Source organism: Felis catus, chromosome F2, assembly GCF_018350175.1.
Source record: "Felis catus isolate Fca126 chromosome F2, F.catus_Fca126_mat1.0, whole genome shotgun sequence".
Lineage (NCBI taxonomy): Eukaryota > Metazoa > Chordata > Mammalia > Carnivora > Felidae > Felis > Felis catus.
The window spans coordinates 3,237,441-3,255,387 of NC_058385.1; the positions used below are offsets into that span (position 1 = coordinate 3,237,441).

The 17,947-nt window shown below is 39.3% G+C and overlaps 1 protein-coding gene across 2 annotated transcripts in view; it reads left to right on the forward strand.

The window, feature by feature from the left end:
* Positions 1-17,947, forward strand: part of SNTG1 (syntrophin gamma 1) — an 888,982-nt gene that overhangs the window by 320,747 nt on the left and 550,288 nt on the right. For both annotated transcript variants that reach the window (XM_019822638.2, XM_019822636.3), the window contains exon 3: positions 591-666. The gene's annotated coding sequence lies outside the window, so the exon portion shown is untranslated. The remainder of the gene's footprint in view (positions 1-590; positions 667-17,947) is intronic.

Here is a 17,947-nt window from a genome sequence, read left to right on the forward strand (position 1 = left end):
AGTGGCCAAAGCTGAAACATCATTCTGGCCTTTGGAATTAGCAAGCTGTTGCCCAGGCCTGGACGTGTAGAAGCTAACCCCCTTCTCCTTCATGATAAAACCGAGTTAATAGCTATGCCTCATTAAAAATAATCACTTCATGGCATCAGATCAATACGCCATTCCTCACAAGGAGTGCTTTTAAATATTATCAATAATTTAAACTCGGAGTCTAATTCTAAGGGCTGTGGAATCGGCAGCTTATATTCAAATGCCAACTACTGGCAGATACAATGTTGGGCAGATTACCAAATATGCTTTTGTACTTTTTTTATAAGCCAATTTCCCCAAAATGTGTTCTGCAGAATTCAGTCTTATAACATTAGCCATTTGGGAAATACTCATCATGCTATTTCCCCTCTTGATGATTCACAAGGTTTTGAGTTACTCCCAGAAATTCACAAAGAAATCTGGTAAAAATTGAATATGTTACACATGTAAATGGGATGCATGTCTTCCTTACGGATAAAGTGAACACATTTCGGTGTGTAGATTTTATTGCTTCTATTTTGAATGCTCATAGGACTTTTTATTTCTGCTTTTGCATCTAGACTGCTCTCCAGAATGTTGAGATTGCCAGAGAAGTGACATCTGAAAAGGGAAAATAATTGCTCTACCTAAATTCAGGTAAGACCGTTACTTTTCAAGAATGTGAGTCATTTAATGAAAAAAATAATCATTTTTCTACATTTCTATTGTAAGTTGTTCGCTTCAGTAGTAAGCTTTATGAAGCTTCTTTGCTCTAGAACCATATAAAAAAATTCATTTTGTTTTTAATTTCCTGACTTCGGGAGGGCAGCAGCACTCTGAACACATGGCAATGTTGAGTGTTAGACTGTGTTTGGACGTAGCTTTCCACCATATTTATTTAAGCAACTGTATTAAATTTATGTTGTTCCTTCAATGAGCACCATTTAGAGGAAGGAGCAATATAAATTAGTTTTTTTCTAAAGCTTGCTTCATGAGGCGAGGGGTCCATGACTTCCCATCGAGGTGAGAAAGGATGTCCCACACTGCTGTGAGCCTGCGGTCCTGGAGAAAGGGTAAATGGGTGACCATACAAGAGGGGCCTTGAAAATGCTGTAAAATGCTTCACAACACCAGAGTCCTGGGGATGATCACATTCTTTGCTGTTTATTCAGAAGAGAGGAAGAGAAAGTGTAATGAAAATTTGTAAAGTAAATGAAACATGCTTTCAGTAAGGGAACTTGAGTCATAGGCCAGGCAGGTGGGAGTTGAGTATGTCTCTGACTTCAGCGCTAGGACAAATGTTACTTTTGGAAGGGCTCATACTCTATTTGCTAGAAAAAGCAAAGCATGGTCACGAAAGGTTAGGATTAAAGTCTCTAGAGCTACTTTCCTCACCAATTTTCACAGTGTCTTTGAGTTCTTATTTCCTGTCATGCGAGCACTTGCGTTGTGGTTTCAGTGAGAATCATGAAACTCATCGTCGTCTATTATGTTTAAAGGAATGTTAACACTGAAAGGCGTGTTGTGTACATATTGTGGTATTAAGTTATATTTAAGCGTAATATTAAAATGGCAGGAATGCTTTTGCGTATATGTCCGCGTGTCACGAGGACCATAGAGCTCTAGGACCAGAAATGCGTTTGCGCAGCTGGCCTATAAATGGATTTCGCAGCCTGGGTTCTCAAGGAGTGCGGCAAGGTTCGGAGCCACTTAACATTACAAGGAATTAGATCTAGAGTTGTTCTGGTAACTGAATACTCTAAATATTTAAAAATAATATTTAATGGAAGCCACATAGTGCTCTATTAATCACGGCGGCACCCAGATAGGGATGGATCCCTAATACTTCCTTTCTCACCGAATCCTGATCCCTAACCACCCGAGTGCAGGTAGTCTTTGTCCTCCTCCTAAAACACAAATCATTGTCGACATTTGCATAAGCTCAGAAAATTCTAATGTACATTTTCCGAGGAAGCACAAAGAACACATTCTAGTGCAGCAGAAAATTATACTCAAGGCTTTCAAATGATTTTTCATTGCTAGAATGTGTGCATAGTTAGGTCTTTTCTTCAAATAAAATATCACAGGCAAGCCCAAAAGATGAAGGAGAGGGGTGATAAAAAAATGTTATTGAAACAGGAGTGGGTGTTCTAGAACTACTTGGCCTCTCTACCACTGCCTTTCCTTGCCTCTGAATCCGCTCCTCTCTCCCCCAAACCCTACAAACCTGATGGTTGTCACTGTTTCCTGGAAGCCTGTGATTCTTTGGCATTTCAGGCCTTCGTTTGGAAGCCCATGTGGAAGCGTTAACTTAAACAGAGACAGAGAGCGAACCATAGAAGCGGGAACTCAGGGGCGCCTGGGTGGCTCAGTCAGTTAAGTGTCCGACTTCAGCTCAGGTCATGATCCCCCAGTTCGTGGACTCCAGCCCCACGTCGGGCTCTGTGCTGACAGCCCAGAGCCTGGAGCCCGCTTTGGATTCTGTGTCTCCTTCTCTCTCTGTTCCTCCCCTGCTCATGCTGTGTCCCTCTCTCTCTCTCGCAAAAATAAATAAAGATTTAAAAAAATTAAACACATAAAAGAAGTGGGAACTGCCAAAACTATGCTGTTCTCGCCAGAAAGGGGCAAGCAATTGCTCTGCAAGAGACATTGTCTGTTACCTACTGAGGTTGCCGGTGTCAGGCCTGGCCCCTGTGTGCTTTCACTTCACCCTTGTGGAAAGCTCGCTGGACAGGATTTCAGAGTATCATACCCTGCAGATTCCGTCTGTAGCCTGAGGAAAGTTACGTATCATAAATGAAAGCAGGGAGAAAGGCAGTCGGAAGAAGAGTACTGAAAATTCATTTGAAGATGGCGGTTCCATCCTCACAGCACCTCACAAAAAATAGTTAATATTTTCTTTTTAAAAATATCCCTAAATACATTTCAAACATTTTTCTATTTTCTGAGGTAGATATCTTTGCTTTCATGTTTTTTTTAAAATTTTTTTAGTTTAACATAATTTGTTGGCAAGCAACACGTCTCAATTGATACTGTTTTGAGACAGGATGAGTAAAGAGGAGAAATACTAAACGTGGTCTAATAACACATAGCCTACCCACATGGCCTATTTTCTGGTACTTTGTGATGAGGGAGCATAAGAGGCTGCAAACACTGCCCCTCTGCCTTCTTCCCACCCACCTCCCCCCCCCCCCCCCCCCCCCCCCCCCCCCCCCCCCCCCCCCCGTGGAAAGTGTGTGATATCCCTTGGGCACTCCTGGCTGGCCAAGAACAAAGGAAAGGGGAAAAACAAATGGTTAACTAAGGGAGATCATAGTCCCACAGGGCCCCGAGTCTCCATCTATTTACAAATATCTTAGTGAATCACAAGAAAAGGGCAATCTTATCAATAGGCTAATCTCCCAGAAACCTATAGACTCCGTTTCCTGGAGCCCCAACATCATCCCTCCATAGTGATGTGGGAAACAAAGGCAGAAGGAAATGGCAGACAGAACTAAATTTCCTTATAACCTGCAACCATTGACAAATATTTGAGGCAAGCAGAGTAAATTGCTCCAAGAACTCTCTACTGTCTTAATGCTAATGATTTGCTAGAGGGAAAAACAACCTTAGCTTGACAATAGTTAGGCCTCCAGCATCCTGTGAGTCTTCTTTACCAGACGAAAGTCTCACTGGAAAGTTCCCCTGACTTTACCTCCCCCAACTCCATATAACCAGTATATAACCAGTCCCTCCTCACGGTCCAGGGGCAGCTCTTCAGGCCACAGGTCCTATACCCGTGCTTTAATAAAATCGCTTTTTTGCACCAAAAACATCTTCAAGAATTGTTTCTTGGCCGCCGGCTCCAGACCCCACAAATTCCACTATCACCCCAAAACCTCACCACTTGGCACATATAGACTATTTCAAGAATGACACGTCTTAGCACGTCCTGTCACTGGATTTTTTTCTAGTCTCTGACCCGACCTGTAGAATTTCACTTGTGTCTCCCAAGTATTCATGCTCATAGTTGTCCACATGGAAAGCTCAACGGGCTTTATGTTTGAATGGAAACCAGCCCCATGAGCAAGAGCAACCTGGATGTCCACTGGGTGAGCAGCTGTCCCAGCCTGGTCACCTGTCCCTGCTTTGTGCCGCCTGCCCTCTCTACTTGGCTAAAGGAATTTTCCTGGGCTTTTTTTTTTTAAACTGCCAGAACAAGACTACTATAATATAAACAGTTAATATTTGAATATATAGGTTTTATGCTCGTACTGCTTTTCTGTGCTGTCAGGGATGTCTGAGCATCTGATTTTTTCTTCTTCTTCTTGACATATTTCCATTGGTCTTTCTGCAGCCCATTCCCTTTGTGTCGCATGCTGCATCTGTTACCAGGGTGCAACATCTCTGGGCCCATTTGCCACCGGAATTGTTAGTCAAATCCCCAGTGCTTTCAGTCCTCTTTGTGAGTTTAGTCATTGGCTTCGGTGATCAAACATCTCTTATTTTGGGTTTTGCTGGCTCTATTGTCTATCCTGGGTAAAGTGACACAATTATCAACACAAAAGAAGCTTAGCCTTGAGCACAAAACTTTCTTAATGTTTTTTGGCCAAGCTATGGTCCCCATCTACCTTTTTAAACAGGGATTTGAGTGAATAAGTTGCCTGGTGGGAGGTGTGGCTCCTGGCCAGGGTGCAGAGCCATGTGGTGCCCTGCTGACTCCTGTTTTGGTTTTGTTTGCTTTGTTTTCATGAGAGTTCCAGGGAAGAAATCAGAGTTTCTTTTTGTAACCCCAGGATCTACCATCATGCCAAGAGGTATAAGGTCCCAGTAAATATTTCAGAAAAATTAATAAATTGATGAAAATATTTTTGGAGCAGCATTCTGTGCATTTCAAAGACATTCACCCATAGTTGAGAAAAACCTGGCTACATTAAAAAATGTACTCTCCTTTCCATTTCCCAGCCTGTATGAGTAGGTTTCTACTAGTTCTTGGTATTGCTTTCTTTCATGAACGGGTTAATGTAGGTTGCTTTAGTCTTGGTAATTCCATCTCCCCCTATTCTGGAAAATTCAGCAAAGAGAAGATTGGTTAATTCCGGCCACGTGAAGACTATTGGTGGCCTCTCAGGGCTCAAGGTACATAGTCACGTTATCTGTGTCTGCCTGTGAAGAAGATTCACAAGAAAATCTTTAGGTCGCCATCAGATACCTTTGGTGATATTGGAAACAACAACAAAAAGGTCTAAAGAAATGTCATACATCTAATGACTTTAGCACTCGTCCCTGTATCACAGCTACAGAGTAATATTGGGGAAATCCTGGAGTATGGTAAGCAAAATGATGGAGGGATTCAGCGCCCGCTTGGCAGAATGGACCTAATTCATATACTGTCCACATTCTCTCAGTCCTGTCCAGGTTTTCAACTTTCGCTGCTTTCCTTGCATTGGGGCTAGACTATCCCTGGAGATGGCTCATACCATTCCCATGGATATAGAGCCTCTGCTGCCGTCGGTGCCTCATTTCCTACCAGTAGCCTTTCCTACTGCTGCGCACAAGGGCCTGTCTCGAGCATAGTCTCTGTTTTTCCCACGGAGGAGGAGCTACGGAAGCAAGAGCCCATGGTCCAGCCTAACTGGGCCCCTGGAGTCCCCGGCTTCCCGGCGTCTGCTCAGAGACACTGGTTGCCCCAGGCAAAGTCTAAAGGATTACCAGCCCATCAGGCAAACACTGGCCAATGAGACCGGCTCAGGGGTGACTGTGGGAGGGAGAAGGGTGCCCTCAGAGAGGCCCCCGAGCACACAGGAGCCCCGCACTTGATTTAATTTGCTTTCAGGTTCACTGTGCACTAACGTTCGTAGGTGTTTCACATACGTAGTGTCCCGTAGCTCTTACCAGAGTGTCATGCAGAGTCTTAACCACCCAACCACATTCCCTGTGCTTCGCCTCTTTCGCCCTCCTCCTTTCTTTCTGAACTCTTGGAGACCGCTGTTTTTGTTTTGTTTTCGTTTTTGTTTCTGTTTCATCATCTCCAGGGTTTTGCCTTTTCCCAGATGTCGTGCAATAGGAATCACGGAGCATGTAGCCTTTGCAGCCTGAATCCTTTCACTTAACAAAATGCGTTTAAGAGCCATCGTGGTTTTTTTCCGTGGCTTCCTTTTTATCCAAATAATGTGCCACGATATAGATGTACCACAGTTTATCTATTCACCTACCCTTGAAGGAAATTATGGAGAAAGCTTCCATGAACTTAAATGAAGGTTTAATACATTGTCAGATCAGTTGGCTGGATATCTAGTAATGCCACTGCTGTATCATATGGTAAGAAGACAGAGAGTCTTGTAAAAACCTATACATTCTTCCAAAGTGGCTGTGGCGCGTTCCATTCTTACCAGCAGTGAAGGAGATCTCCTACTGTTCCACATCCTTGTCAGCGAATGATACTGTCAGTTCTACAACTTCATGTGTTTTTGTAAATATTTAACTTCTCTAGTGTCTTTTTAAAAATTAGGAACCAGGACATTAGCACACCTAAAAAATATACTCTCATAGTGAGTAGAGACATTCCCCCCCCCCCCAAAACAATAGAGCTTATTAACACAATATCAAACAAATATACATCAGGAGGGATATTTGGTGGGGGACACAGACATGAAAGAGTTACTAACAAAATTAAAGTAGTCATAAATTCCAAATGGACAAAAGACCTAAATGGGTAAAACAGGTGATGGGGATTAAGGAGGGCACTCGCAGAATGCTGGTGAGCACTGGGTGATGTATGGAGGTGTTGAAGCACTATGTTGTCCACCCGAGACTAACATGACACTGTATGTTAACTAACTGGAATTTAAAGAAAAAACTTTTCAACTTCAAATTTAAAGAAAAACTTTTCAATTAAAAATAATAAATCTATGTGTGTCAGACAGAAAAAAAAGTAGTCATAATTAGTGGGAAGTTTTATGAAGGAAAGACTAAGTGGCCCCTGGAGAAACCAGATGAGATTCCTTATTCTTCCCCTTGCCCCTCTTGTCTCTCCCCCACCTTGTTTTCCTCCTCCTTCTCCCTTTCCCTCCCTCCCCCCCCAAAACTGAGAACCTGGAGGAAATTTTTGGGGTGCCTAACATTTAAGCTTTAGAATGAACAAATTGGAAAATGCAATTATAAATAACACAAAATAATGCCTAGATGAACAGATTCAATATGAGGCCTCTTCATCAACTCATGGTATGTAGACCTCGTCAATACTTGATCAACAACCTCTCAGCAAACTCTGGGCACATAATTTCTTTGGACATTTCTTACTCTTGAAATACCAGCTGTTCGTAACATCCACAACCATTCACTCTTCCTGTATTTTCACCCATGTTCTGATGATTATTTTGGTTCTTCCTATCTTGGTCTATTTTTGAACGGAAAAAAATCTATATATTGATCTATATCTTGAACTGAAATCAAGAGTCATATGCTTAACTGACTGAGCCACCCAGGCGCTCCTGTATGGACTCATTCTTTCCAAGAATGTTTTTTACTCTAGTAAAAGCCTCCTTATCGTGTAAGAACCAAACACAAATCCTACCACCTTCCACAAATTTTTCACATGTCCCAATCCTAATTATATATTCTTTTCCTATACACATACATGATGAAATTTTAGATTATTTCTGTCTGTTTTCCCTACCAAATTGTGAACTCCTGAAGGGAGCGTATTGGATTTACTCTATTACTAACAATACCGTTTAGTCCAGCTAAATTTATCCAGCCTGTCAGAACCAGGAGTCTCCAGTCTCTATTGGTGGCAACTGCCCTGGGCACGATTTCCAATTATCTAAATCTGGCTCAGATTCTGTGTCTCTACACATCTTCTCGCCTCCCATCTCATTTTTCTGTCCCTTGCACCCCTCAGATACTACATCTAGCTATTTGGACATGAACTTTGTGTTTGATTTTCCTAATGGACTTTAACATAAATTTGACCCCTGGTTCTTTTAATTATCTTGATATAATTCTAGCGTTCTTGTTTTTGCACATACTAAAGCTCCAGGAGCAACCATTTGGCTAGCATTTTCATTGTTCCACATCTATAAATAGGCAGAGAGGGAGGCTCAGGATTGTTCATAAGGTGCTATTTGCATACCATACATTCTCATTATTTTTTTAATTGAATTGAGTTTAACTGGCATTTACAACATTCATTGATTCAACAAGTTAACCTTTTGAGTATTTAGAGAAGAAAATAACACTAGTACAATGAATATTGGCTAACAGGTTTTTAATTTTTTTTTTAAATAGGTGAGAAAATGCAAAATTCAAATCTGTAAGATTTTTTACTGATGGATAATACTTAGTGACAGATGTATAAAAAATGAGATGCTTTTGAATTATATTACCTTTTAGTCTTTTACAAGTCCAATTTGGATGTTTCCACATATTAATTTTTAAATAACACTGGAGGAAAATCAACAGTTTGAGAAGAGGCCAGTTGGCCCAATGAAGAAACACAGTTCCATTGAAATGAATGTCATGACACAATACAAGAATTATTGTGCTATTTAAAAATGAAGCCAGATTTTCAAAATCACCCTACACCTGTGTGTCACAGTATATAATTCCTGAACTCTGTGGAGCAAAGTGGTAACATTTGAATAAGAACACAAGATTGTTTTATAAAGTTAGACCAAAATGAACAAACTCTTTATTTTAAAAACAAATGACATCTACAAAGTGAGAATCCTGGTCTGAATTGTTATGTATTGAAGAGACAGAGAGAAATGAATATATAATATTCACCTGTCATTTGTATGGCACTTCATATATTTTTTTTAATTTCAGTGCAGCATCCAGCTTTGGTATATGGATGGCAGGTTTTGTTATTGCCAATGGCATTTCCCCTAATCTATATATTGAGATAATGGCGGATCAAGAATTGCCTGTTCAGGATTCAGTTAACTATCGAATATTTTTTCACTGCATGGCCCGACTATATTTATTAGTTCAGAGTATGAAGAATCTGAGGAATGAGTCCTCAGTTAAATAACATAATTAATGAAGATGAAATGGAAGAGGTCAACATATAAAATATGGGTAGATGTTACTAAATGAAAATTATTTTATGATTATGTCTGATAAAAATGGCCCCAACCATAACAAGAAAATATTTTTCCTTGAAAAATATGTGTCCACAGACACACAGAGACACCCACCTCTTAGAGTTACTTCGCACCCTCTTGGTTTCGCCTATGTCTTTTGGTCAATGATTCCAAATTCAGTCACTCCTACAGTGGTCACGTCTATCTGGACTTGGAAATAGTTTATGCAGGTACAAGTCACCAGCTCCTTATCTTCTTTCTGCCTGTTGTACCCTTCAGCTGTTTTCTCCTTCCTGGACATTTCTGAGTGAGATGAGACATCAAACAAAAACAAAAACAAAAACAAAAACCCAGAAGTACTATGGAGTTGACGATCCACAAGACAAGTCTTTGACCATGGGGAGAGCAGACTCAGTGGATGCCTTCCTTTCTCCTCTTTCCTCAGAGGCACTGTCCCGAGAAACTCAACATTCACGAGTGCTTCATACCAAGTGGTGGCCAACTCTGGACCAGATCCTTTTACCCTTTCATCCCAGGAGGTCATAATTCCTAATCTGCCCAGTCTCCCCACCTTTCCTGATCTCCTGAACCTTCCAACTATTGTCTCTACTATTCACTTTGGCCAGCAGCAAAATCTGTATCTCTTCAAGTGCCACGAATATTCCCTTCACCCTCATGCTCCAGTTCTAACCTGGACGTCCCCCGGGGACAATATTTCCTCTGCAGACTTCTCAGATGTGATTGCCTCTTGTACGGCTCAGGAGCCACTAGACCTGGAGGCAGACATGTGTTCACCTTGCTCCTCTTTGCTCGTTGCTTCCCTGATTTGTTCCCTCTTCCTTTTCTTATAGACTGCTGCTCCTTTGCAATGCATTCCGTCAGATTTTATTGCTAATAGACATGATGATACCATCTACTGAAATGTGGACACTGTTGCTCATTCGCTAAAGATGTTAGCATCTGTCTGATGGTGTTTTTCTACACGATTTGGGCAGTCACTGTGTGTTAGCATTTATGTAGAAGATCTGAAACTCTGAGCTTTCAGGTCTCCACCTCTTCCCTTTCAGTCATTTGTCCCTTCTTCCACAACCACCAGTTCTGTTAATTTCTAAGAGTGCATTGTCACCTTTTGCTGTACCATCACCAACGTCTGTTTTTTGGCTCTATATGCTACCTTTACAATTCCCTTACTTTAGTGACTCTGTATTAGAGTTTGCTGAGGACTTCTAATCCATCAACCTTTTGCCCTTATCACTGTCTGTCACCAGTTATGTCTTCGCATTCATCTTATCTAACTTGGATTCTGTAATGTGTCAGTGTAGTACCGATCGTGCATCTATTCTTTTTTACCTTTCTTTCCTTTTCTAATACTCACTGGGAAAAAACTTAACCAACATTAAAATATCTTCCCATCTGCTTACCCAAGTAGCAGAATAGGGTCAAGGAAAACATACACTCATGCTGGTAAGTCCACTTTTAATTTTTGAGTCCAAACCTCAGTCAACTCATAACTATCACTTGTTAGTAATCATTTGTCTCAGTTGACTCTTTATATCTTCATTCTCCCCCAAACTTTCAGCAAGCCTCCCCCCCATCATTTATATCTAATAATCTTGCTTTCACTTTACTATAAGAGAAGCAATAAGAAGTAAATTGCCTTGTCTGTTTCTGAGGAACTCTGACAAACTGCCTGCATCCCTACCTATCTCTCTCTTGTTACTGTGAGTGGAGTGTTTACGCTCCCATCTGAGCCCCAAACTCTTCCTTTTCATATTGGATTCCACCTTTCTTCACTAGCTTAAGGACTTTCCTCCTGAAATATCCAAGTGTCTCCTTCTGTTCTATTTCTTTGTTTCCATCACAATATAAACATGGCTGTGTCTGAAAATTAACAATAAAACCCCTCCTTTAATTCCACTTATTATCCCTCTAGCGTAGTCTGAAAGTTCTGTTTTCCTCAAATTGCCAAACTCCTCAAAGTAGTTGTAACTATTCTGTGTTTCCAAATATTCATATCTTAGTCATTCCTGAAACTGTTATTCATTTATTCACTCCTGAAACACGATTCCACTGAAACCCTTCTTATAGAGGTCTAATATATATATATATATATATATATATATATATATATATATATATATATATATATTTACCCCTTTATTCTCCATTTAAAATATCCTCCTTCATGCCTCATTAATTCAATACCATTGATATTGCGTTTAAAGATCGTTTCAACAATATACATTGGAGCCCCAAAGGCAAAACAATGGCTATAGTTGCTATAATATTGAACATCTTGAAAAAAAATGTTAAAATGCTCTCAGTTCAGGTTTAAATATATTTTTCATGGAATTTATGAGTTATTCTTTTTTTCCTCATGATTATTTATTCTCATGAGGTTCTCAATTTTTACCAATATTTTAAAACTGTGACTGTTCATTTTTAGTGTAACAAAGAACACTTTGAGGCTTTTTTTTATTCAAGTAGATAGTTTGTGACATTAATTTTTCTGAGGATGATCAATGCCTTTCATAAAGTGATGAAGTTGTAAAGTGTGCTTAGGAAATACTTGTAGCTTGTGTTGAAAGTTGTATCTCTAGATTTAGACTGCAGAGGTCAAAAGTTGATGTCGTCATTCACCAGCTATCAGACCTCTGACAACTTCTTAACCCTCTGACTCTTAGTTCCCTCATAGGTAATAGGGTTATGGAAAGAATAAATGGATAATTCAAGTGAAGTGTTCAATGTAACATCCATCAAATATTAAGCAAATAATGTTACTAAATGGATTTAAATACTAAATCTTTCACTTTAAAGTTTATAAATGATTTTTTCAAAGTGCTGTATTTAAACTTTTATTTAATTTTTGTACTAGCCCTGTGAGGAGGTGGTATTCCTTGGCTCATTATATAGCTGATAAAATAAAAAACAGGAAGCATCAAATTGTATAAAGCCATTTCGGTATAAACTCATAATGCAATTGTTTCACAGAATTTGTACGCTTGGACCATTTGCCACACTTTTGCTCTGTGCTCAAAAGCAATCCTGAGTAATACCATAGTGTTAATGAAGGGTAATTTGAGGGGCACCTGGGTGGCTCAGTTGGTTAAGCGTCTGACTTCCGCTCAGGTCATGATCGTGTGGTCTGTGAGTTGGAGCCCCGTGTTGGGCTCTGTGCTGACAGCTCAGAGCCTGGATCCTGCTTCGGATTCTGTGTCTCCTTCTCTCTGCCCTTCCCCCTCTAGTGCTCTCTCTCTCTCTCAAAAATGAATAAAATTAAAAAAAAAAGGGATGGTAATTTGACACAAGCACCATAGTTAGGGAAGGTAAATTGATATCTATAGTAAGTATCTATTCCACAAAGAGCCAAATGCTCCCCCTTCCATAATGACAGCAGTCCAATATAAACAATCTGCCACCTGTCAGCTAGCTGATCACCCCAGGAAATGGTGTCATATTATCAGTAGCTGTATCGAGTTCAGCCTGGATGAATGGAAATCCATGTTGTTCAGCCCATGAGTGGCCTCCATCACTGCCTCCATGACCATTTTGTTCACTAGCGCATGGGATATAACAGTAATGGCTGGGGAAAGAGACTAAGTGATATCAACAGAATGGGTTGTCCTATCCTTATTAAAATATTCCTCTGCTGAAGTCACTTGTTGAAATCATTCAAATATCTTCACATTCTACACCATCCTAGATTGTACCACCCATACCCCCCTTTCCCAGACCTCCTTGTCAAGATATTCCTGTCATACTTCTTCAAATTCTTAACCATTCACCCCAGCCATTAGCCTCAGCACACAAATCAATCAGATCGTAAATCATCTCTTCTTCCAGGCAAACCGAGCAACCAGGTAGGTATACTGATCCAATTTCTGCCCACCGGTAAGATTTTACTTTATTATTGCCTTCAGGACTCTCCTAGAATGAGGGTGTAGCACCCCATCTGTCTACCTGTGCGTAGCGCCTATAATATCACACAGCTACACCTATAAACCAAGCCTGAATTTTTTCGTTCTCAACCAACGTCATCAAAGGGAACTCCTCATAAGGCCACAGATGCAGCCTGGGAGAGAAGCGAGCGTAGCAGGATGGGGACAATGAGCATTAGGCCACTTCTTTATGCTGTCTCAAGGCTGTCTTTGGAAAAACTTCTGTTGTGGGAATGATGGGATGTGCATTCCAAGAACAGGAGAAGAGGTGTGGAGCTTCTAGTAGCCTGGGTCCAGCTTGTAGGCCGGTCAGCTAGCCCTCATGTTCTCACATTTATGTCCTCCAATAACCAGGGACACTATAAGACCATGCCAGAATGCTGTGTTAATTCTGTTTGCATCTAGTTACTTTGTGATATAATATTATATATATATATATATATATATATATATATATATATACACACACACAGTAGAATTGAATATTGAATATATTTCAGAAGAAAAACAATTTTAAGTATGAATATTGAATATTCTAGGCATAACGTATCGTATCTTTACAAAAAAAGTATGAAAATAAAAAGAGAAAGGATCTTAAATTGCTATTGGTAGTAGATCTAATAATTGATGTTCTTGGAATCCCCGTTCTAGATTCTATTCTAAATAAAATTCTAATCTAAGTTAGTTTGCCTCTAGAGCACGTGTGAGTGGAGGTTATTTAGTGACTAGCGGGAGCATCTTTGATTATGTTATGGGTATTTCCGATTTTTCATTTGAAAATTAAATGATCCATAACATTTGTCTGGTGGCTTTCATTCATTCACCCATTCAAAAGTACGTGTTGAATACTCATCAGGTATACTAGGTTCTCTGTCACCCATAGGCATTCAAATATGAATGAGCTATAAATCACTGCCTTTATGGAGCTTGTGACTAGTGGATTTAACTGAGTGTTTCTAGAGGTAGGTCAGCAATCTGATTCTGATTCCTCCTAGAACAATTTTATGTTTCACTGTATAAGATGCCAGGTCTGTTGCAAAATTCAGCTGCTCACTGTGTTTTACAGTCTTCACCTTCCTATATCAAAGAGGGCAGTGGGAATGAAGAAGGGTTCCCATGTTGCATGAAACATGTTCCATGTTTTCAGTTCTTAGGGTTACCATGTAGGTTAATTTTTATTCAATGTGTCAAAAAAATAAAATGAAATTTTGAAGTTATCTTCAAAAGACAACTTTTTACGTCACAAACTCAAAAACTCGAACTCGTCCTACCTGCTCTACTCAATTAATAAATAATAGCTGTGTACAATTAAAATAAAGACATAGTGATTTAAGTCTGCTGTTGGTACCGTCAGTAACATCAGTAAGGGTGTGACCACTTCCAATCAGCTTGAATGCATAGCTCTAGTTGATTTACCTTTTCTCCGAGAAAATGAATAACGAATTGGCTGTAACTAACAGGTCATCAATCAAATGGATGTTCTTTTCCATTTGAAAGTCTGAGAAAAGTATAGTCACAGAAAGTACTCTTTGTTTCTGTAGTTGCCTGTGCGATACAGTGGTGCATTGTTTCAATCAAGCTTCTTGCACGCTCTTGTAGAAGATTTGTCAGCCAGTTTAATGCTTCCTGTTGACAGACACAGCAAGATTCTGCACACACAGACGTGCTATGCCTGGTCACTTGGGGCAAGAGCTATTAGCAACACAGTGTAACAGGCTCCAAGTGATGAGGCGGCCACCTGTTCACTCTTTCAGTAGATGAAGCCAGGTAGCTAGAATATCTGTAGGAAAAAGGTGCAATGACAAGATAATAAGAGTAAATTGGGCTTAGATGGAATGGTGCAATTATACTACAAACAGCTTGCCTTTCATTGCCAATAAACCATGCTGGGTTAGAGTATTTTCTAGATAGGCAGCTTATTTTTCTGTTACTGCTCTTTTTTTTTCTTTTTTCAAATTTTACCATTTCAGTATTTTTCTGTTTTCATCTGTCTTGCCATACATCATAAATACTCATTTCTTTGAAAGCTCGTAGGTCTATGGAACTTTTTGTGAAAAACATTAGGGTAGGTTTTTTTTCTTAAATATATTACTGTGATTTTTCAGGGGACAAAAGTCTCTCTGATGTCAAACAACCTGCAGTATATGTAGCTGTTTGGTAATGGAAAGACGACCAAGATTTTATCCTAAGAATGATTTTTATTCTCACTTTTGTTTCATCGGAATCAACATTGTAGGACAAAGGGAGAAGAATGCTTTGCTAATTTCTATTAATTTTGAAACAGTGAGTTCTTGGCATAGGTTGTCCCAGTATGCCAGATCAATCAGTATTATTCAGTTTATTCACAAGAGCAATTGAAATAGCTTGGCGAATTACTTACTCTGCCTTCTTTGGTTAATTAGCTTCAAATGATATTGAAAAAGCCATATCTCTAATGCAGAATTATGAGGGGGAAATTATTCTTGAGATGAGACCAGTGACACGACTGGCTATTAAATGTTTGTACTTTCAATAAATTAGTGTATTATGACAGGGTTAAAAAAAACCCCAAGATGTCCAAATCACATATTGCCACATCATTTTACCTCCCAGTATTACTGGATGCACGGAGTTAGAGAAGACGAGGGGATGGCTAAGTGTGGCCCGTTTTGTCCAGAGACGGCCAGTCTAGGACAAGCCGTGGAGAGTCTGAGAACAAGCGTGACACTCATGCTGGGCACAGCAGAAAATCGCAACAAATTTTTTTGTTTATTTTAGAACCAACCAGAAACAGTTTGGCATCAATATGTTCTACTACCTGAGATGAAGGAGTCTTCTTATTCATCTACTCATTCATCTACTTCATGAATTTGAGAAATTTGCTTCTTTTCTTTGAGCCTTAGTTGTGTCATTCCGTTGGAAGTTAGCCTCGTTCCATTGCTAAATTCTTTTTTTTTTTTCCACTGTTAAGTTCTAATTACGCTTAGCCCAAACGTTACGGTGTGCCTGGGCACGGGCATGGGATTACCTCTGACAGAAATATACAAATTTAATCATGTCTTTTTCTTCTGGTGTGTTCCCTCTATTTACTTACCATATTAACAAAAGAGCTAAATTTGTACTCTGCCTCAAATACCAATACCTATAGTCAGGTAAAGCGAGCAATGAAGGCAGAATTGGCTAATCTACCGTAAAACCGAGCTACATGTTTAATATGTAAGAAAATACTAAACTATTGGTTTTAATTTGGAGACTTCCCTGTGGTTTCAATGTATTTTTTGTCATTTGAAAGCTCAGTATTTTTCCTCAGATACAGATTATATTCAGACAATGACATTATTTTAAGTACTTTGCTAAAGCCTTCAAGCACTCTACCTTCCTTCTTTGAGTATAAAGGTGAAGTTCCTTAGTTAAAACATGCACCAGTATAGTGTATTGAAAACACAATTGTTCCCATTTCGGTGCTGTTGGAGTTTAGAAAGGGATAGAGGATATGTCTAATAACAAAAATATATGAATTATTGTAATTGAATGAGTATCTTTCATGAATGCAGACTACTCGTGGCTCTATGCATGATGTCTTTGATGATCTGAAGAGGAACAAGATGGCAGAAATGAAAGTCTAAGAAAAGATTCCAGGGCCTTATTGGGGAATAGACCACAGTCTAATAAATGAACAAGATCTGTTTTCAAATGAGCTTTTATGCATTTTAGGTTTAGTTAAATCTAGAAATGGCTTAGAATTTCAAAGCATAATGAAAATGCTACTTTAAAACCACTAGAAACTTTATTTTCCACCCTTGTCCTAATTAGATACGGTTGCATGTGTTTTAGTTACATATTGTTACAAGTTCGACAGTTGTCTAACCTATATCAAGGAGTTAGAAGAAATACCCATTTTTACACTGAGATGGGACAAATATCACACCCTGAATCGAAATTTGTTGGTTTTTCTCAGCGAGGGAAGAATACCAGTAACCAACTTGCTTTAAATGGATAATCTATTCAATTAAAGTCTATTTTTGTAGAATCGCTTCCTTGTAATCTACTTTGTCTCTTGCCCTTAAAATTGTTCATTGCATACCTTTTACTGTTAAGTTTGTTGCTTGAATTTAGGTGATGGGCCAAAAGACGTGCAGTAGACTATTCCTTATGAGATCAGCCAGAAAATGTTATTTATTTTCAATGTGAAAAAAGTTTTAATAATGAAAATCTTGCCGTTGACTGTAAAACGGTATTTATTTCTAAAATGTGGGTCAGATTCCAATGTGGCAAGTTCTTCAAGCAATATCTGTGAAATATGGTATACCAAAGCAGGAAAATTTTAGTTTAGACATTAGAAAAAAAATTGATTCACCATGCCAACACATAAGGAAATGCATGCATATTTGCATCTTTGATTTGAGTTTTATTAGTATTTTATAAAACTTTCTTAGTAACAGTAAGTTTCTGTTGCTGTCATGGCAATAAAATTTTATCTATACTTTTATTTTAGGACTTTGTTATCTACTGCTGTGTAATAACTTAGCACAAACTTAATGGCTTACAACAGCACGTATTTATTATCTCAAAGTTTCAGTGGGTGGGGGTGGGGAATCTGACACAGCTTGGCTGGGCCCTCTGCGTCCAGGCTTTCACAAGGCTTCAGTCTACGGGTTGGCCAGAGCTGGTGTCTTGTCTAAAGCTCTCAGAGTCATTTAAGAGTCTCCCATTTATTTCTAAGTTACTCACTCAGGACCTCTCTCTGAACAAATTAGATAAACGGAAGAAGGGATTAACTAACTTAAAACACTTAAAACTATATATGTAAGAAAGATAAAAGGGAATTTATCACACTGCAGATGACCGATCTTGGAAATGCTTTGAGAGACTCAGAGGTGCCCCCAGGATTCTGAGGAACGGCATACATAGCAGCTGTTGAAGGAAAACAACAAACAGCAAAATGCTTTTAGCTTT